The following is a 21,119-nucleotide window of genomic DNA, read 5'->3' as shown; positions in this document are numbered from 1 at the left end:
CATACATTCAGTATACCATTCATTTAGACTGTTTCGTAAATGAACTGGGATTACAACTTCTACACTAGATACTCAAAAGCAAGTACATCACTCATAGGTATTAGATTGATATCAATTGTGGTTGAGGTAACAATTGAATTCTCGAACTGTAATGCAGAATGTTGAATACTCATCCGATCTGTGTGGATTCAGATCTCCCGCGGACACAAAGAAGTAGTGGCAGGCTGTTGCTGTGTGCAATCGGCACTCTCTGGCTCGGTGCCAGGCAGTGGCCGGTGCGGCTGGCGAGAAGGAGAGGAGGGAGAGATTCCTGCTGCGATGCGCTGCTGATGCTCTTTGAAGACCGGCTAGTTAGTGTTGGCTGAAACTAGCAGAGCTTGTGCATATGGAAAGTGACTGCGGGTCCAAGCCAGTCACACTCTTTAGATGGGAAGAAGACCAGTTCGTTCCCGATGTAGCGCTAGCCCTGAATCCTGAGATTCAGCTGTCGACAGTTCCGACCGTAGTTCACTCGTTGATCAGGCGAGCTTTGGCGGTGGAGTACCGGTGGTTCACGAGGCTGTCAGCTGGGCTAACCTTGGGCAGATCTTTTTGTTAGGGGCACCTTCTGGGCATTGTGCTGCCTGTTTTATCTGGAGGAACTACGGTAGTTCAGTGGCTTAAAGTTCCGCGGGCATTCGAGACCCACGTGGGGTTACCCTGCCCTACCAGTTCCTGATTGGCTGATTGAGGTGGAGGATGAGTAACAGTGACCTCTGACCTTAGGGTTGTAAACCTTGGGATGAGCCTCTCCCATGGAATCTCCCAGACAGTAAGGCGCCAGAGATGACCATTTATTAGGGTGGCTGATGAATCTCAGCCTTGGGAGCTGTTCCTTATCAGGAAACTCTATCAGCTAGCAAAACACCTTAAATGTGAACCAGATGGAATGGCCTCTCTGTATCCAGCTGCACTGAGATGAGGGAGAGAGGGACTGGCAAGGGAGCAGCAAACTTAATTCCTGTATTTTAAATACACCTTGCCGCTACATAAGTGTCCTTAGAAGAAAAATATCTTCTATGATAGTGGTACAGTCCATCAAACCCCTCCTATAGCCTTTCAAAGAGAAAAAAAACTGACAACAAAGTATGTCTATGTGTGGTAATCAACCAGGTCTTACAAACATTCTTAAACCCTTCCACCTCCTTTCACTGCAAATGATTTGTACATGTTAGAAGGTTAATTTTGGCTTCTGATATTATGGTGGATTAAGAGTCCTGAAATCTTTGTAGAAGTACAAAGATGAAAGAAAGGGCAGTGTAATCATGGCCAAGAAAAGGCAAATGTTGGACTATCTGCTTGGATTGAATGGAGCAAAACGCAGGCAACTCCTTGAGCAGAACCTGCTTCACCCTTCAGACTGGGGTTTCTGAAGATCTGTACATTTGAACTTTCAAAGTGACTAAAGTAAAGGAGTTTTCCCTTTTTACCACATAATTCCCACAGATCAACACTAACAGAGAGCCTAATTCCAGCCAGGATTCAATCACTGTCTCTCAGGCATCCCAGCAGTGGATTTCATGACTTCAGAAAGCCATCTTCACTAGTGGAGAACTCAATGCTCTGAGGTTTACTGGCAGAGTCTCACACTGGGTAATGTTAGATGTTGATAAATAATGTCCTATGGAATTCTACTGTTGATAAACTCTACTATGGAACTGCGATGTGTCTTGAAAAAAATCTTCTATGATAGTGGTACAGTCCAGCACAGCCTTTAAAAGAGAAAAAAAACAAGGTAAGTCTGTGGTGTAATCAACTAGGTCTTGCAAACATACTTAACCTCTTCCAGCTACCAACATTACAAATGCTGTTTACACATTAGATGGTTATTTTTGGCTTCTGATATTATGGTGGATAAAGAGCCCTGGAATCTTTGTAGAAGGACAAAAGATGGAAAGAAAGGGCAGTGTAACCATGGCCAAGAGAAGGGAAATGTTGGAGAGATCTTTTTTCATTCACTTTTTATCATTGTTTTTCCAGCCCAACAAAGATCAACATATATGAGCAGGCGTCCTGTGCCAAATCCAATCTGACTTCCTTCCAAGCATAAAGGAATGTGAGTGAATTAAATATTGACATATGAAAATACACAAAAATATGCAATCACACTGTAGTGTGCTCTCTGAAGGCACCAGTTCTGTAGGGTTTGGGCATTTACTGGGACAATTATTAATTGTAGCAGTAAATCACAAAATTGATTCTTTTGATGGCTTTAGAATCCAACCATGCGACATAACTCGAACAACGCACACACACAGGTACTAATACACGAGGATACATTTATTAATACATAGAATATGCATATAAACCTAACAGATCTTATCGAGAGGGTTATCAGAATACAAAAGGTATATATTCAGTCAGATACAAAGTGTTACACATATCAAAAGGACATACGTTCAATATATCATTCATTTAGACCGTTTCGTAAATGAACTTGGTTATAACTTCTATATTAGATTCTCAAAACAAGTACATAACTCTTAGGAATTAAAGTGATATCAACTGGTTGGGATAACAATTGAATTCTCTAGCTGTAATGCAGTGAAGTTGAATACTCATCCAATCTCTGGGGATTCAGATCTCCTGCAGACTCAAAGAAACAGTTGCAGGCTGTTGCTGTCCAATCCGCGCTCTCTGGCTCGGTGCCAGGCTGTGCTGTGCGGCTTGTGACGGTGTGGTGCTGATGCTCACTGACCGGCTGGTTAGTGTTGGCTTTAACTAGCAAAGTTTGCGCACAGGAGAAAAGATGACTGTGGGTCCCAGCAAGTCAGGAAAAAGACCGGTTCGTTCCTGATGAAGCGCTAGTTCTGAATAGTGATTCAGCTGTCCACAGTTCCGACCTGTTCACGAGGCCTGCTGCTGGTGCTAACCTCGGGTGGATCCTCTGGTTACTCTCTGGCAACCTCCGCTCTAGACTCTTAGAACAAAGGAAAGTTCTGGCACTCGGACACACTGGCCATTCCGTGGTTGTCCGGGCTGAGTCTCAAGATGGTCAGGAGGTGCGCTGTGAGAATGTCCTGCCCTTGGGAGCCTTCTGCTCCTGGGCCGTCCTGCCCTGGAATTCTCCTTTGAATTCCCTTTAGAAAAGTCCACAGAATTCTCCTGAATCTTACTACAGGCTCTCTGTGTTGCCTGTTTTTACCTGGAGGAACTCCAGCTCGTTGATTGGCTGAACGTTCCATGGGCATCAGAGTCCCACGTGGGTTACTTGGCCCTACCAGTCCCTGATTGGTTGATCAAGGTGAGATATGAGTCATTTACTCCTGACACCTAGGAATGCAGTCCATCTGGCACTCCCTAGACAGATAGGCGCCAATGGATGACCATTGATCATGATAGCCAGGCTTAGCTAAGTGCATCCCCCTTTGGGAGCTGTCCCTTATCAAAGGAAACCTTAAATCAGCCTGCATGAATAGTTTCTCTGTGGCTGCACCACAGAGATGAACAGAGATGGGGCCTCATTTGGGAAGGCTCAGAACACTTAATTCTTTCTTATTAATAAGCCTCGCCGCTACAACACATATGCAGTTTGAGCAAACATAAGACAATAACCAAGTACCACAAACTACCAGGCATCTAGTATCATTAGCAGTTCAGGTGGGGAGCTGCGTCACCATGTGTAGGCTGCAAAGGAACAAGTAATAGGTCTATTCCATGCTTAAAAGAAAAGAAAGAAAACACAACATTTCAGCCGTGGAGCCCTCACACCTGAAGAAGGCTCCACGGCTGAAATGTTGTGTTTTCTTTCTTCTCTTTTCATCTAGTGTCATTAGCCTTTTAACAGTTCCTGTCAAAATAAAATAGAAATGGAAAACATTCTAGAGAGAGTTTGAAATACCAAGGTACAATTTAAAACATATCTCTTCCACTACAACCACAATATTTTGGAGAGATCGTTGAACCTCACTGTTCTGACATGTCCGTTAGCCTACGTCCTGCTTCAGCAATGAATGTGGCGGGGCATATTCTGAGGGAGATGAGGTCAATCAGGTGGCAGGAAAACCACGCTATGCTTTTTGCTTTTTTTGAGATCCTGAAAAGGACAGAGGGGCCATGTATATGTGTGCAGCTGGATATGTAATTGCAGGTGGTGTAGCAAATTCTGCTGAAGCCCCACTGCCTGGTGTGGACGGTAGCTGTGCATGTTGCAGCAGAATTGTGCATGTGAGATCAAGGGGGCATGTCATGTGTTTCAGCACTTCACTCCCTTCAGTAGCACATGATTCCCTGAGTTCTTTGGATGACCTGTGGACCGATCTTTCACGATGAAGAATTCCTTAAGAAGAATAGATCTCAGCCCACCATCCCAATGCCTCCGTCTCAAAACACCAACCTCCCACTGCACTTAGTCTGCAAGGCAGTCCTTTCAAGTGTGATGACGACGCTGGGACCTTCGTTGCCTATTGTACGAGCTGAACTTTTGTGCTCATCAATTCAACGCTCTTTCCATCAACTCATCTTGTCTTTTGACGCTTCGTGTTTTGCGCTCCTTTGACTATCGGCATATCGGGTGACTGCAAACACTGAAGTTCTTGCTTACGGAGTGTGGAACATTGTTTTCAAGTGATCGCTGTTCTGTCATGTTGACGCCGAGTGAATCTTTCTTTGGCAACATGGGCAGGCCGACAGCAGCGCGAGCGAAAGTAATGGCAAATTTCTTGACTTATTTCTGAATGTGAATGTTCTTTAGGAAAGGGATGCGGCGTTGCTTCTCGCCCGTGTAAAGGTCACGCATTCCAGACGTGGTTATGAGTGAACAGTTGGCACAAGAGTCTGAAAAGAGCAAGAGAGGAAGCAACCCTGCCCCATGTGAGGAACAAACTCACGACCTTCAGATTATGAGATTGACACACTACCTACTACGCCAATGAGGCCGGCTGCAGTGCATGTGTCGGAAAGTTTGCCTCACGTGAATTTCAGTCACCTATACACTAATCTTGCGACGCCCTCTGCTGGATGTTGCATTTGCCTTTTGATCTCACCGATACTTTTTTGGTCTGTTTCTGTTGCGAGTCCGTCTTTCAGATCTCACCTAGCACAAGTCTCTCTGGCTGAAGTGGCCTCTCTGCTTCAGCATCGTGCCCTCACTCAGCCATTAAAAATGTCACTCGGACTTCTGACATGCTGACATGAAATGTCAAGAGAGAGTGGCGGAGACGCTTAAGCCAGAGAGAAGATGAAAAGGGGGCGTGGCTGCGAAATGCTTGACAGCTGCACGATGCTCTCCATGAAAGGCATGACCACAGGCTAAAAGACACCTTTCAGCACATCAAGCTCTAAGCACACACCTAGAGAACGCAGGAATTGATGCTGCTACTTCCCACATGCAAGGCAAGCGCTGTACCATACAAGCCAAACCCGCTTGCTGGGGCTTATGCCTCGGCGTCACCTAGTGCCACTTGTTCCCCTCTTACCAGGCAAAGTTCACTGCCCTTCGTCTGCAAGGCAACCGTGTAATTGCGGCTTTCTTGACTTATTGATGAAGGTCTGACTGGACGAGCGAATGACGCCTCTCCCCCATCCTCAAGCTCACTGACAGATTGAAATAGCCAATGTTGCCGTGGCTCGTTGGTCTAGTGGTATGATTCTCGCTTAGGGTGCGAGAGGTCCCGGGTTCAACTCCCGGACGAGCCCTCGTGTGCTCTTTTCCTCCTCTTCCACAAGACTGGGAACTGATATCCACATCACTTCGCAGCGTCTGCTTATGGCAAACGATGGAATGTGACTAATGACTGAACGAGCCTGGCGAATTCTCATCACGTGGCACAATGAGAGCGTGCAGTCAGCTCTCCAAGGCGGCAACCTCATTGCTCGTTCAAAAGAACACGTACTGAAAACTCATCACCACTATGTCGTAGATGAGCACCGCGATCGCTTGTTGTCATGCGTCCTTACTTGGGAAATGCAAAAGCAAAAACTGCCCTCTCTCAGCCACCGAAACGTGTGCGGCTCGCCTTGCGCTCTCTGCGCCTCGCATATTTGTGGAGCTGTCTGCTCTTCTTTCTGTTGAAGTACTCAAGTTACGGGGCGTCCTGCAGCCTATGATGTTCTCACTGAGAGCTTTCAAGATTTGAAGGAAAACTACGAGCTTGATGGCTCAAGTCGAACAAATGTGATTGTTAAGCAATCGATGATCAAAAGCACGTCTTCTAACAATTTGTGAGAGTATTATCAGCACTGTTTTCACTCGGATATACTTCTCACTTGCTAAGCTGACAAACTGGACGAGAAAATGCTGGAGACGCACTCAGTGCAGACTGAGGTTGGGAAGGAGGTGTGGCCCTTCAACGCTTGACAACTGAAGGACATTCTCTCCACAACGGAGGAGCACCTATCAGAAGTCGCAGAGGCTAAATTAGAGCACCGGGCTCCCAGAGCTCCAAACTCAGACCTGGAGGATGCGGGAATCGATCCCGCTATCTCTCGCATGCGAAGCGAGCGCTCTACCATTTGAGCTAATCCCCCGCGCTTCATGCTTCTCGGCATCATGTCTTAACGCCTCTGCCCCTCTTGCCAGGCACCGCCCACTGCCCTTGGTCTGCAAGGCAGTCCTTTCAAGTGCGATGACGACGCTGGGACCTTCGTTGCCTATTGTACGAGCTGAACTTTTGTGCTCATCAATTCAACCCTCTTTCCATCAACTCATCTTGTCTTTTGACGCTTCGTGTTTTGCGCTCCTTTGACTATCGGCATATCGGGTGACTGCAAACACTGAAGTTCTTGCTTACGGAGTGTGGAACATTGTTTTCAAGTGATTGCTGTTCTGTCATGTTGACGCCGAGTGAATCAGTGTTCTGATGTGTGACAGTGACAGTGAAGCTCTGCTCTGTGTGCTTTAGGAGAGCTGATGTCCTCTGTGAAAGAAGAGGCCCCAGAGTACTATGACGATGCTGTAACTATACCTCAGAGTCCAGATGCCTTGTCAGGTGGGTTATTTCAGTCCAGTCCCAAAGAGAAACCTTGTACCAATCCCAGAAACTCTGAGTCTCTCTCCTCTATGTACTGCAGACCACATCACACTGAGTCTGTTTATTCTGCTGCCAGTGTCCAGCTCCTCTTCAAATATTTCACAAGGATACAAAGCATTGCCTTCTCTGTTCTGATACAGGCTGCACTGTTGTCAGTCACCATCTCAATTTAAAAAAATGGAATGGGTTTGAAATGTATTATATAATCAGGTTGCCTGATCCCCTGTATTTTATATCTGATGTGTAACAGTAAAACTGTCTCTGTGTGCTTCAGGAGAGCTGATGACTTCTGTGAAAGAAGAGGCTCCAGAGTACTATGATGATGCTGTAACTGTGCCCCAGAGCCCAGACACAGTGTCAGGTGAGTTATCATAAATAAGACTTGGTAGTACACTCTGTACCAGCCTGCATTAGCCTTTGTCATTAGAAATAAACACTACCTGGAAGAGAAATAGTCTCTGACAAGCCAGTATGTGTCAGAATGACAGCGAGATTACTGACCTGCTCTTCTGTTCACAGGGAGACTCCTCTCTGATGCGGCACCTTCTGGATACAGTGTGGATGACAGTGAGGGAGACCCCACTTTAGGTAAAGGGGACTACAGCCAGGGATCTCGGTGTGAGTGAGGTAGTTCAGGGATGAAGAAGATGATCCCCAGTAATCAATCGCTGTGCCAATCTCATCCAAGACAAGAGGGCACCAGGTCTAAGTGGTGGCTCAAATTGTGCTGTGTCCTGCATGGATCAATAGTAGCTAATACAGAGTCCTGATTGCATACCTCAGATGTCAGATCTAAGTGGGGAATTGATTCTGTTTTTTTATGTTCTGCTAGAGTATCTATTGGCTTGCCTTTATCAGCTGTGTTGGAAAGATAATCTGTGCTTCGTCTCAGGAAAAAATCATCAGTACTGTCATTTTATTCTGTGCGTATGGCCGTTATTTAAAGTATATAAAAATCACGAGTTCATAGATTTCTCCAAATATCAACGACACCTTGTAAACCTGTGATAAGAATTCCTTCAATCCAATAGTTTCACTCCAGGGAAAAGGCAGGGAAACATAGAGAATTCTTATTTAAAGACAACATCCGTATTGGATTGCATGTAAGCAGGCATCACTCAGAATTCCTAATATGATTCTGAATTCAGTTTTGCAGTTCTTTAGTGTTTTACTACTTTCAGAGAGTCCTTTATTGACCTTGCTGAAGCAGAGAAGCGACATAATCACAAATGTGACCAGTTTTTTTGCTGTTTCTGGTTAATAATGATTATTATTTTGTATTTTGATTAGTATTTTTCGTAGCATTCTTCTTCAGCTTTTAAGTTATTTGGTGAGCAAGAACCACTGAGAACGAATCTGAATGTGTGAGCCCATTTCAAAAAATAAAAAAAATAAGTTATATAAATCAAACCTTTTCTTCTGTAGTAATTTCATTTGATATTAAAATTAGTCCTGATTTACAATTTTTGGACATGGTTCATCTTAAATAATTTTGTAATAAGTTTCAGTTTAGGAAAATCATGCCCCAAAGCTACCAAAACTGGTAATGTTCACATAATGTGTAATGCAATAGCAGCAGTTGGGGTGGGAAACAAAAGGCATCTTTTGGTATGAATCCTAAAACTTCATAGATGGCGTTCTAGGATTTCTTGCTTCAGATAAAGCTGTCAATACAACATAGATTTCTACTCAGTCAATATCAGCAGTGTTATCACTACCAAACGCTAAATATAGATCCTGGCAATACTTCATGAGTTGTTCATTAGAAAATTGTTTATGTTTTTTTTTAACATATTTTCAATACCAGACAAAAAGTCGAAAGTTTCAATTTCATGCAACTGATGAAATCTCTCTTCGATGGAAGTTATAAGTACAGTACATCCAAAATACTGCGGAATCAATCAAATTTACATGTTTCTTGTGGATCCAGAAGATCATTTTGAGACTCAAAACATGCCTGTCTTTTCTTTTTTCGAGGACGAAGGAGTAGGAGCAGGAGTAGCAGTAATGGCAAGAACATGTTTAGAGTTCAGCACTTCTCATTTCTAATGCGGAGCCATCGACTCGGAAAGCACCAGCCCCGATAAAATAAATTGCAGAATTGCTGCCTACACGCTTTGAATTGCTGGCATTCTCTGAAAGCGTTCCTTTTTGAGGGTTCATGAAATTCCTCACATTTGAGCCAACACTAAAATATTTCATTTGGGGTCGCCTAATTCATAGTGCAAACCGAATCTACAGGGGAATGGTGTGGCACATGAAGCCGTTTGTTATTCTGTTGTGAGGTGTGAGGGGCGGAATGCAAATCGAGTTGGTGAATAGAAAATGAAACAGGAGTCACTTCTTGAGCTACAAATTCCAAAAAGTATGAAAACCTGTGCATTTTAACAGTGCAGAATACTCACAAATTGCACTGAGTTGCTTGCTTTCTTCTGCTGCTTTTATATTTCAGTCATTCACTGTCAGCTAGCACTGGAACAATTCAAGAGAGGTAAAAACAGAAGCAGTCAGGAGTGGGGTTTGAACCCACGCCTCCATTTGGAGACCAGAACACCCAAGCCAGCTGAAAAGACACACATCCTTGAGTCTGGCGCCTTAGACCACTCGGCCACCCTGACAAGCAAAAGCAAGGTGTGTGCTGAATGCACCAGTAGTTGACTAAACTGAGATTCTTCCCTGAAATTATTTGCTTGCGAAGAGCCAAGTTGCCTTGAATGGATCTTGGAATTCAAATATACGGATGGATTGTTATTTGGTTGTGAGTTTTGAGGGGCGTATTATAAATTGAGTTGGTGAAAATGCGCTTTTTGTTAGTCTGTCGGGAGGCTGCACAAGGTGTTTAGAGGGAGAACGTCTAAAAGACAGGCTCTCTATGTTTAACATCAAGGCAGATTTATTTTTTCTCAATGGAAATGCTCATCAGCGCTTTCAGCTTTACGTAGGGAATAACATCTGCTGAGATCACTTTTGAGCCAGTGCACATGGTAATGTGCCACCAAGTACATTTAATATTGGCTGTGGTAGCGAGCTGCTTTTGTTTGTGAGGCTTTTACTTCTTCAAGCTGAATTATCGGCAGGAGTAGTTTATTAAATCTTTGCTCATAGCGCTCCATCAGAAATACCTTGTCCATGTTCAAAAGAGATCAGAGGATTTACTTCATACTTTCACATAGCATACCTTACACGAAAGATTTAAATGGGGAATTGATTGTGCTTCTTGATGTTGTTCCTGTGGTTGCCTTGGTTACAATGGTGAACATTCTTCCACGTTCTGCTAGAGTATCCACTGGGTGGGCTTTATCAATTGGCTCGGATAGGTCATCAGTGCTCCGTCTCCAGAAAAATAATCAGCACTGTCTTTTTTCTGTGTGCATGACCGTCTTTTAAAACATATAAAATCACGAGTTCATTGATTTCTCCAAATAACAACAATACATTTTAACCCAGCGGTTAGCATTCCTCCAATCCAATAGTTTTACTCCAAGTAAAAAGCAGCGCAATATATAGAGAGATGATATTCAAAGATTTCAATGTTCTTATTGGATTGCCTGTATGCAGATATCGCTCAGAATTGCTAATATGATTTTAATTCAGTTTTTCTCTACTACTTTCAGAGTTTTTTATTGACCTTGCTGAAGCAGAGAAGTGACATAATCACAAATGCGACCAGTTGTGCAGCTGTTTCTGGTTAATAATGATTAATGCGAAAAAAAAACAGCTCCTTGCATTCAGAGCAAGAGCAACCAACATGCTCACTTGTTGAGTTGGGTATTTTCCAAGCTACTGTTCCTTAGCTGTAAAGTTATGTGGTGAGCAAGGACCTCTGAATCCATCAAGAAGACAGGAAAACTAATATCGCACTGCCGTCTTGTGTACAAAATATTTGTTCAGCTCTAACGTCTGTGTGCGTTGACAAGGCATCTCAAAAGGATGTATTAAATAAGAAAATGATCCTTTATGATACCATTCCTGTGGTTGGAGCGTTGTTTCGCCCTTTTACATTCTACAATTTTTACAGACAAGGTTTTATCACTGGAGTTGTACAGAACAAGTGTGCATCAGTCCATGAAAATCATCAGTACTGCTGGTTTTTAACGCTTGCGTTAAAAGACAAAGCAAAGGATATAACCTGTAAATGTCTTCATGTCTTACAGGTTATGAAATACAATTTCTTCCTTTCTTAATAATTTCTTAGTATTGATAGATGCTTTTTTGGAATTTTAACAAAATCACAATTACAGACATTTGGGGTTAAACTGTTATTCACATACTCTAACAAAGAGAAACGTTAGTGTCTTCCAGTTTGTGAGCCCATTTCTCAAAATATAAAAAAAATAAGTTATAAATATTGAATTGTTCTATTTTGTAGGCTTGCATAGTCTTATTCATATTTCAGTTAAACATTTTCTTCTGTAGTAATTTCATTTGATATTATATTAATCCTGATTTACAATTTTTGGACATGGTTCATCTTAAATAATTTTGTAATTAGTTTCAGTTTTGGAAAATCGCACCCAGAAGCTACCAAAACTGGTAATGTTCATGTAATGTGTAATGCAATAGCAGTATTTTGGGTGAGAAAACAAAAGGCATTTCTTGGTATGGATCCCAACACTTCATAAGCGGCGTTCAAGGACTTCTCGCTTCGGATAAAGCTGTCAATACATCATAGATTTTTACTCAATCAATATCAGCAGTGTTATCGCTACCGAACGCTAAATATAGATCCTGGCAATACTTCGTGAGATCTTTGTAAGAAAATCCAAAATACTACAGAAGCAATCAAAGGTATATGTTTCTTTTGGATCGAGAGGAGGATAATTATGAGACTCGAAACATGCCTGTCTTTTCTTTTTTTGAGGACAAATGGATTATTGAGGTGTAAAGATGGGTTCAAAACCAATCATCTGCTATTGCTGCTGTTTCTTTGATAGTTTCTTCAAATCCTTCAACTGATCATCGATATCGAGGAATAATATTACACAAATTGTGGTTTTCTGTTAATTGCCAATTTTATTGTAATTACATCTTTGTTTACAGATGTCTTGCATGTATCACAAGGTATAATAGTCGCTGTGCGTCCTCAGCTAAAATGTTTAAAAAGTACGACATAAGTACAATATGCTTAACAACATTTATGGTTATATCTATATTAAAATGAAGGTAAATATACCAAGATATTAAAATACAATTTTAAAGTCCTAACCTAACAATGCTTGTGAAGTTTTCCAATAAATCCGAACTGTAATTTTGAATTATTATTGCTGAGAATGCAAAGAGAGTACAAATATCAAATTCAATGAGTGAAAATACAAAAGTAGTTCACTAAACTGAGTTTCTTCCCTGAAATGATTTGCTTGCGAAACACTAAGCAGCTTTGAACGGATCGCGGGAATCAGATATAAGATGGGTTAAGAGTGTGCTTTCCAACTTTTGAGTAACATTTTTCTTTGATAGGGCGGAGTTGTCTTCACAATCTGGGTTAAATCAAAAGGAGTGACGTCAGTACAAAACAGCTTTCCTTCTTGGGGAACAACGGTTGTGTTCCATATTTCTAACTATTTTGGTTTCGAGATCTCAATTTAGTGTGAAACATAAAAGCCAGCCGGCTAAATGGTCTTTCAACTAATCGCCCGTGCAGGGATCAAACCCCAGCTGCTGGTACGAGTAGCGTAAGGCTCTGCAACATGCAGACGAGGAACTAATCTCTGCTTCTTCATTATATACACAGTGAGCTATATTTGCAAGCCTACTGCCCCCTACGGGCTCTGTATTTCATTGCGGTACAAGACCGGTCGTGGAGACTTCTCGGTCTCGGTGAAAGTGATACACTCCGTAAAATTTCAAGACATTCATTTGTTTTTAAAGGAAAATCACCAACAGCGGCCGAGATCTATTGGAGGTTTTTTTTTTCATTCTATACTGCGATTTCTGAAGGGTACCCTGTGAAAATACGAGTTTTGACGAGAAGGGATAGACATATATGGTCAGCAGGCTTGGGGAATTGGACCTTATGGTGAAGGCTGCGGGCTCAGCAGCAGCAGACCCTGATCAGTATCGGTTGACTCCGATATTTACCTTAGTGTCGATATACTAAGATGTTTTGGTAACGAGGAAGGAGGGACAAAGCAATTTGGCAGAATGTGTGCTATTTTGTTGACTATAAATCCCCACATGCTGTGTTCAGAGGGTCATTATTAAAAAAAACGTAACAGTAAAATCTCTTGTACTTCACGATTATGAGTGCCTGTTACATTGTGTCTCACACCTCAGTGTCAGAATTGTGAGACGATTTTGTAATCAGCAGAAATTGCATTCACCTTTTCCCAATGCATTCTCACATGCCATTTTCTCCCATGCCATGTTCAGAGGGTCATATTTTTAAAATGGTACAGTAAAATGTCCTGAAGTTCAGGATTGTGACAGTCTGTTATATTGTGTCTCACACCTTGATGTCAGAAATATGAGACAATTTTAAAATCAGGAGGGAGGGCCCTAGCAATATAACAAACATTGCATTTACCATTTGACAATGTATTCTCTCATGCCATGTTCAGAGGGTCGTATTTAAAAAACGGTACAGTACAATGTCCTGAAGTTCAGGATTTTGATAGTCTTTTCCATTGTCTCTCACTCATCTGTGTCAGAATTTTTAGACATTTTTATAACCAGGAGGTAGGTTCACAGCAATAAGCAGAAAGTGTGATCACCCTCTGCTCATCCTCAGTTAACCATATATTCTCATATGCCATGTTCTAAATATCCCATTTAAAACTGCTATATTAAAATTTCTTGCAAAATCCAAGAGTTTGAGACTTTTTATGACCAGAAGGCAAGGTCGTGGAAAATATGCAGAAAGTGCCAGTGAACTTATGTTTTGCCTTTGTCTTATTTACTCGTTGTATAACATGCCAGATTGTATTATTGTGAGTTGTGTTTCTGAAATGTGTTTCATACAAAAATGCAATTTGGACAGTCTCTACTTACATATTCCCCTTTACTGAGGATATGTACAGTAATACATCCGGATAAGTATTTTTAAAAATGACTGTAGAGAGCCATCTACAGGCGAAAGGCGGCATGACATCACAACAGCAGCATTTAAGATGGAACGAAAAACGCGAAGAAGCTGGCGAATAAGAAGCCAACTTCAGCCTCGTTAATGCAATAGCATTAGGTGAGGTGAGGTGGGAAAAAAAGCAAATTTTATGCTTCAAATTCAATACATTTTATTTATTATGAATGTGCCGGAAATTTTTCAGTACTTTAGAGGGTTCTGCCATTTTAGATGTTATGCTGTTCCTGTCTGATTTATCAAATGTGTCATTTAAATCTCCCGTCATTTCTATATCAGTCTGAAGGCCTTGAAGTAAAGATTGCAATTCATCCAAAAATGCAATTCATCCAAAAAAAGTTTCCCACTGGTGATACATACAAGGAAATGAATGTACATTATCCCCCAAAATCAACAAATTTAAAATCAAATACCTCCCTCATCTGCAGGTGGAGAGAATAATGTCAGAATAAATACAGGTTTAAAAGTCAAGAGCATTGATAGTCCTATTTGAAAATGACACTAAAATGCTCACAATATATTAAAAAGCTCTGTAAAATAATAAAAAATAAAACAAGGTAAAAATAAATAATACACAGTTATAAAGCTCAGGAATTATCAATGGGAAGTTACAATGGGTTGATATGATTTAAAAAATAAAATGTTTGAAAAAAATCCACTTACAATATGCTAAAAATGGCAAGAATACTTAAAACAGGTGTGTAAAATTAAAAAATAAATAAAACAAGTTAAAAATAAATACTAAATGGTTTTAAAATTCAGGAATGTGATTGGTCAGATGCTTACGATGAGTGTTGCTGGTGTTTCGTGTGATTTACCGAAATGAAAAAAATATTCAATTTAAAAAACGGCAAGAGCTCGTATGAAAAAAAAGTTCTTCAGTATCTTTGTTGTAACAGCTGCACCAGAACTAGTGTATTCATATACATCAGAAAAGTAGCTGAACTTGACTGATTTATATTCAGTTATATGCATTGGGGACGAAAAGGAGACTTACAGTGCCTTGCGAAAGTATTCGGCCCCCTTGAACTTTTCAACCTTTTGCCACATTTCAGGCTTCAAACATAAAGATATAAATTTTTTATTTTATGTGAAGAATCACCAACAAGTGGGACACAATTGTGAAGTGGAACGAAATCTATTGGATTTTTGAAACTTTTTTAACTAATAAAAAAATGAAAAGTGGGGCGTGCAAAATTATTCGGCCCCCTTGCGTTAATACTTTGTAGAGCCACCTTTTGCTGCGATTACAGCTGCAAGTTGCTTGGGGTATGTCTCTATCAGTTTTGCACATCGAGAGACTGAAATTCTTGCCCATTCTTCCTTGCAAAACAGCTCGAGCTCAGTGAGGTTGGATGGAGAGCGTTTGTGAACAGCAGTTTTCAGCTCTTTCCACAGATTCTCGATTGGATTCAGGTCTGGACTTTGACTTGGCCATTCAAACACCTGGATACGTTTATTTGTGAACCATTCCTTTGTAGATTTTGCTGTATGTTTGGGATCATTGTCTTGTTGGAAGATAAATCTCCGTCCCAGTCTCAGGTCTTTTGCAGACTCCAACAGGTTTTCATCCAGAATGGTCCTGTATTTGGCTGCATCCATCTTCCCCTCAATTGTAACCATCTTCCCTGTCCCTGCTGAAGAAAAGCAGGCCCAAACCATGATGCTGCCACCACCATGTTTGACAGTGGGGATGGTGTGTTGAGGGTGATGAGCTGTGTTGCTTTTACGCCAAACATATCGTTTTGCATTGTGGCCAAAAAGTTCGATTTTGGTTTCATCTGACCAGAGCACCTTCTTCCACATGTTTGGGGTGTCTCCCAGGTGGCTTGTGGCAAACTTTAGACGAGACTTTTTATGGATATCTTTGAGAAATGGCTTTCTTCTTGCCACTCTTCCATAAAGGCCAGATTTGTGCAGTGTAAGACTGATTGTTGTCCTATGGACAGACTCTCCCACCTCAGCTGTAGTTCTCTGCAGTTCATCCAGAGTGATCATGGGCCTCTTGGCTGCATCTCTGATCAGTCTTCTCCTTGTCTGAGCTGAAAGTTTAGAGGGACGGCCAGGTCTTGGTAGATTTGCAGTGGTCTGATACTCCTTCCATTTCAAGATGGTCGCTTGCACAGTGCTCCTTGGGATGTTTGAAGCTTGGGAAATCTTTTTGTATCCAAATCCGGCTTTAAACTTCTCCACAACAGTATTACGGACCTGCCTGGTGTGTTCCTTGGTCTTCATGATGCTCTCTGCGCTTTCAACAGAACCTTGAGACTATCACAGAGCAGGTGCATTTATACAGAGACTTGATTACACACAGGTGGATTCTATTTATCACCATCAGTCATTTAGGACAACATTGGATCATTCAGAGATCCTCGCTGAACTTCTGGAGTGAGTTTGCTGCACTGAAAGTAAAGGGGCCGAATAATTTTGCACGCCCCGCTTTTCATTTTTTTATTAGTTAAAAAAGTTTCAAAAATCCAATAGATTTCGTTCCACTTCACAATTGTGTCCCACTTGTTGGTGATTCTTCACATAAAATAAAAAATTTATATCTTTATGTTTGAAGCCTGAAATGTGGCAAAAGGTTGAAAAGTTCAAGGGGGCCGAATACTTTCGCAAGGCACTGTACATGGATTTTATTAGGTTTTAGGAATCAGAAAATTTATTTGTACGTTTATGCCTACGAGCAGAAATAACTTCCTGCTTTCAGCGCTTTTATTGTTTCTGCTTGTAACCTCGAACAGAGAAACCCGGTACTGACTCACAGAAACGCCCCGGAGTTTCTGTGTTTCTGGGATTTAAGAGGGATGTACTGTATGAAGACAGTAAAGGGAGTTTTTTTTCCCGCTGTAGAGTATGAAGGCGGTGTGACGAGTCTGGAGGGTGGAGACGCGCATTCTGCACGGGGAGCGCAGAACAACGAGTTTCCCCTGCAGCTCACCGAGTCCTGTCCTATATAACCGCTGAGCCTGGGACACACTGAATCTCTAACCAGCGTTGGCGATGTAAAGGGTTAAACCCAGAAGTCGAGAGTGGAGTTTTTGTATAAGTGTAAGATTAAGGGAATAGGGTTTTGGGGAGTTTGGTGCACAGAAGAGGTTTCGGTTTAGGTTTAGTTTGCTTTTGACACATTTGTAACGGCCATGGCGGCCTGTAGATTCGGCATGCGCCGTTACTTTTGCGCACGTTTGGTGAATAAGGGTGGTGAGGGTTCGGCTCACTCGGGTGATATTTCACGGTTGGACTTTTTAAGGAAGGTGTTACAGAAAGGATTAAGGCATTAGATGTCAAATGCTTAATCACTTTTCTGAAGGGAATTGGTTTTGACATTAGTTTCAATCGGCGAAGTTACTGGAAGAATTTTGGATGAAAATAGAGGAGAAAAAAAGATGTGGGCCTAATTAGAATGTTTGAATGGCAGAAGCTGATGGATCTTTCTAATGTGGTGTGAGCCTGGTCAGTACCTGGAGGGGAGACCTCCTGGGAAAAACCAAGGTTGCTGCTGGAAGAGGTGTTAGTGGTGCCAGCAGGGGGCGCTCACCCTGTGGTCTGTGTGGGTCCTAATGCCCCAGTATAGTGACGGGGACACTATACTGTAAACAGGCGCCGTCCTTCGGATGAGACGTAAAACCGAGGTCCTGACTCTCTGGGGTCATTAAAAATCCCAGGGCGTTTCTCGAAAAGAGTAGGGGTGTAACCCCGGCATCCTGACCAAATTTCCCATTGGCCCTTACCAATGATGGCCTCCTAATAATCCCCCTCTATGAATTGGCTACATTACTCTGCTCTCCTCCCCACTGAGAGCTGATGTGTGGTGAGCGTTCTGGCGCACTATTGCTGCTGTCGCATCATCCAGGTGGATGCTGCACATTGGTGGTGGTGGAGGGGAGTCCCTATTACCTGTAAAGTGCTTTGAGTGGAGTGTCCAGAAAAGCGCTATATAAGTGTAAGCAATTATTATTGATTAATAGGACTGTGATTGTTCGCATGTTTAATGAGATGGTGATGAAGGAAGATGTTGTGACATGGTTGTCTAAGTATTGTTTAGTGAAAGGTGAGCTTCAGAAAGTCTTGGATGATGATGGCATCTGGAACTGTTCATGGAGAGTACCTGTTTCATTGCATGAAGACAAAAAATGGTTATGGTGGATTTAAACACATTCCTTCTTTGATTGGATTATGTGAAAATAGAGGCCTTGTGTTCTACCAAGGGCAGCCAAAACCGTGCAGGAGATGTGGGGAGCTGGGTCACTTTGTGGATGCCTGTACAAAGGTGGTGTGTGGTAAGTGCAAGGAAACTGGACATGCATATACTGAATGTACAAGCGTGAGGAAATGTAATCTCTGTGAGTGTGAAGGTCATGTGTTTAAAGACTGTCCAAATTCCTTTGCAAATAGAACAAAACTGGTAAGACCGATGCAAAAACAGGAAGAGTTTGAAGAGGTATTTAGGGCTGGAGCAGTGGTTCTGGATCAGGAACTGGATGTGGTTGACGTTGAAGAAAGTGGTGAAAAAGAGAGCGAGGGTTCAGAATGGAGTGAAGGAGATGAGGCTGAGGTAGAAGAGAATGATAATGTTGCAAAAAGTGAGGTGGAATCTGATTTGATTGGTAGCATCTCTTCCAATAGCCTGCCACCTGTGGAGACTGAAAGTGCTCAAATGAAATGTACAGAACAGTGGGTGCAGTCTAAAAGAGACATTGGATTTAGAAAATGATTTAACTCCGAGCAGAGTGAGGGAAGATCATTTTCCAAGTCCTCAGGTAGGTTCTCCCATGGGTTTAGATGTCTCCAATATATGTGATCTTACTGACCAAGCTTCAGAACCAGAGACTCAAGGATGGCAGGTGGAGAAATATCCTATGGATTGTGGGGGTGGTGGAGGAGGAGACAATTAAAGCAAAAGTGGGGGGGGGAGGCCTGTATAGTAGGTGTCTATACACTTGAATGATTGTAGCCAGATCTTTTAGTCTCCCCTGGTCCTACTTTAAGTATGGCTCTTAATATTGTGTCCATAAATGTGAGAAGCATTCGCTCCAAGTTAAGGGCAAGGACTATATTATCATTTGTGAGGAAGGTAACTGCTGATATTGTGTTGTTACAGGAGTGTGGGTTACCCTTTAAAAACTGCTATAAGGATATGGAAGAACTGTGGACATTGGGCCGATCAACCTGGTGTGGGTCCAAAGAAAATAAATCTGATGGTATAGCTGTTCTAATTAAAAATAAGATGGTAGAGGTACGACAGCACCTTGTAATGAAACCAGGGAGAGCACTGGTGGTATATCTGGGTTTCATGAATGTCTAATTTAAACGCTTAAATATATATTGTCTGAGTTGCTCACATGACAGATATGTCCTAATTCAGGAACTGAGTATATTTATTGGGATGGGATTTTAATTCTCTTTTAGAAAGAGAAGGCAGAATAACGGGCGAGAGACAGGTCCAATTTGATAAATCATCAATATTATTGCAAACATTATGTAAAGATTTTAAACTGAAAGATGGCTTCAAACTTCATAGTCAGGGGAGGGCAGGTTTCACATGCCACAAGTCTAATGGGACCCAAGGCTCACGCATTTTGTTTTGGTACTTGATTTTACTTGCATGACCGCAGGCCTAACCCCTGTTTTTTTTTTTCTCTGACCATTGTCTACTGTCATTTACAATTTCTATTCCAACAGCTGTTACTGTGGAGAAGGGTGTGTGGAAGCTCGATATTTTGCTTCTGGAAGGTGAGGTAGTGACGCACAGGTTCAGGGAAAGATATAAGGAATGGCGGTCTTTGTATGACCTGTTTGGCACAAGAGCACAGTGGCTGACCCTGCGCTCTGACCCCCAGCTTCTCTCCCTGTCTGTGTGTCTCATGGAGTTAGAAAGACTACAAGCTGTGCAAACTTCCAAATCTGTAACATCATTTCAAGGGTGTATGATAGATCATTCACAAGATCAAATGGCTGTTTATTATTGTAAGAACTGTAGTTCACTATTGTTCTTTTGACTCTTGAGCTTGCATTATACAGCCGTTGAGTGCATTTTAAACCTAAGAGATATCCAACTGATTCAACCTGTCTGATGAATGTTAAATGGGTTGTGACTTTTGGCAAAGTTTTTTGCAACATTATTTGTTTCATGAATACCATTCATCTCTATAACAACTTTCCTGTACCCTGAACATATGTTTTAAATTGCTTGATCCCATTTGGTGCAACCTTTGCGTTGTACTTGTAATGTGTTGTTTGCATTAGGAGTGTGTTTAATAAGCAGAAAAGAAGCCCGTTTCTTCTATTGCTTCTGATCTTATACAGTGGTCAGAATCTCTCATCCAAAAGCTGATGAGTAGGAGGGGGGGAAATTAGTGCAGATGCACAATCCATAAAAAAACATTAAAGAGCATAAAGGTTTTCATCACATGGACTTGTTTGACTGTTTAGGATTAATGTTTTGGTGGCAGATCAATTAAAGGACAACAACCAGAAACACTGGTTCTCACACTGAATGCATTCTCCTTCAATAATCTTTTTTACCAACAGGTGAGTGGAGTTGCCATGGGCACCAGAATGGGACCCAGCTATGCCAATATCTTTGTTGGCTGGGTAGAAGAACGTTTCTTAGCTTGCTACACTGGCTATGTCCCTGACCTCTTCAAGCGATATATTGATGACTGCGTCAGTGCCGCCACATGCTCCAACGATCAGCTTAAGTGCTTCCTGCACCATTTCACCAACTTCCACCTGTCCCTCAAATATATGGTTAACATATCTTCCACTACTCTTCCGTTTCTGGACATCAACTTCTCCATCAACTACCCCAGACTCTCCACTTCTGTTTATTACAAACCCACGGTTTCATACAGCTATCTCTTGTATAGCTAATTTCACCCCAAACATACTAAAAATTCTCTCCCTTTTTCACAGTTCCTTCGGCTACAACAAATATGCAGCGACGACATCGACTTCCAGAACCAAACCCTCAAAATGTACTCCTTTTTCAACAACAGAGGATACCCCAGCAGTGTTATTGACAGGGCCCT

The 21,119-nt window shown here is 42.0% G+C and overlaps 3 non-coding genes across 3 annotated transcripts; 1 reads left to right on the top strand and 2 right to left on the bottom strand.

The window, feature by feature from the left end:
• Positions 1 to 5,604: 5,604 nt before the first annotated feature.
• Positions 5,605 to 5,676, top strand: trnap-agg (transfer RNA proline (anticodon AGG)). The gene has a single exon. It is a non-coding gene; the product is annotated as a tRNA-Pro (tRNA).
• Positions 5,677 to 6,434: 758 nt separating this feature from the next.
• Positions 6,435 to 6,507, bottom strand: trnaa-cgc (transfer RNA alanine (anticodon CGC)). The gene has a single exon. It is a non-coding gene; the product is annotated as a tRNA-Ala (tRNA).
• Positions 6,508 to 9,515: 3,008 nt separating this feature from the next.
• Positions 9,516 to 9,628, bottom strand: trnal-caa (transfer RNA leucine (anticodon CAA)). The gene is made up of 2 exons: positions 9,591 to 9,628; positions 9,516 to 9,561 (listed from the first exon to the last, which is right to left on the bottom strand). It is a non-coding gene; the product is annotated as a tRNA-Leu (tRNA).
• Positions 9,629 to 21,119: the final 11,491 nt, after the last annotated feature.

This window comes from Atractosteus spatula (genome assembly GCF_055471065.1).
Source record: "Atractosteus spatula isolate fAtrSpa1 chromosome 10 unlocalized genomic scaffold, fAtrSpa1.hap1 SUPER_10_unloc_1, whole genome shotgun sequence".
Classification (NCBI taxonomy): domain Eukaryota; kingdom Metazoa; phylum Chordata; class Actinopteri; order Semionotiformes; family Lepisosteidae; genus Atractosteus; species Atractosteus spatula.
The sequence above is the reverse complement of the archived record's forward strand: the minus strand, read 5'-3'. Positions and strand labels throughout refer to the sequence as shown.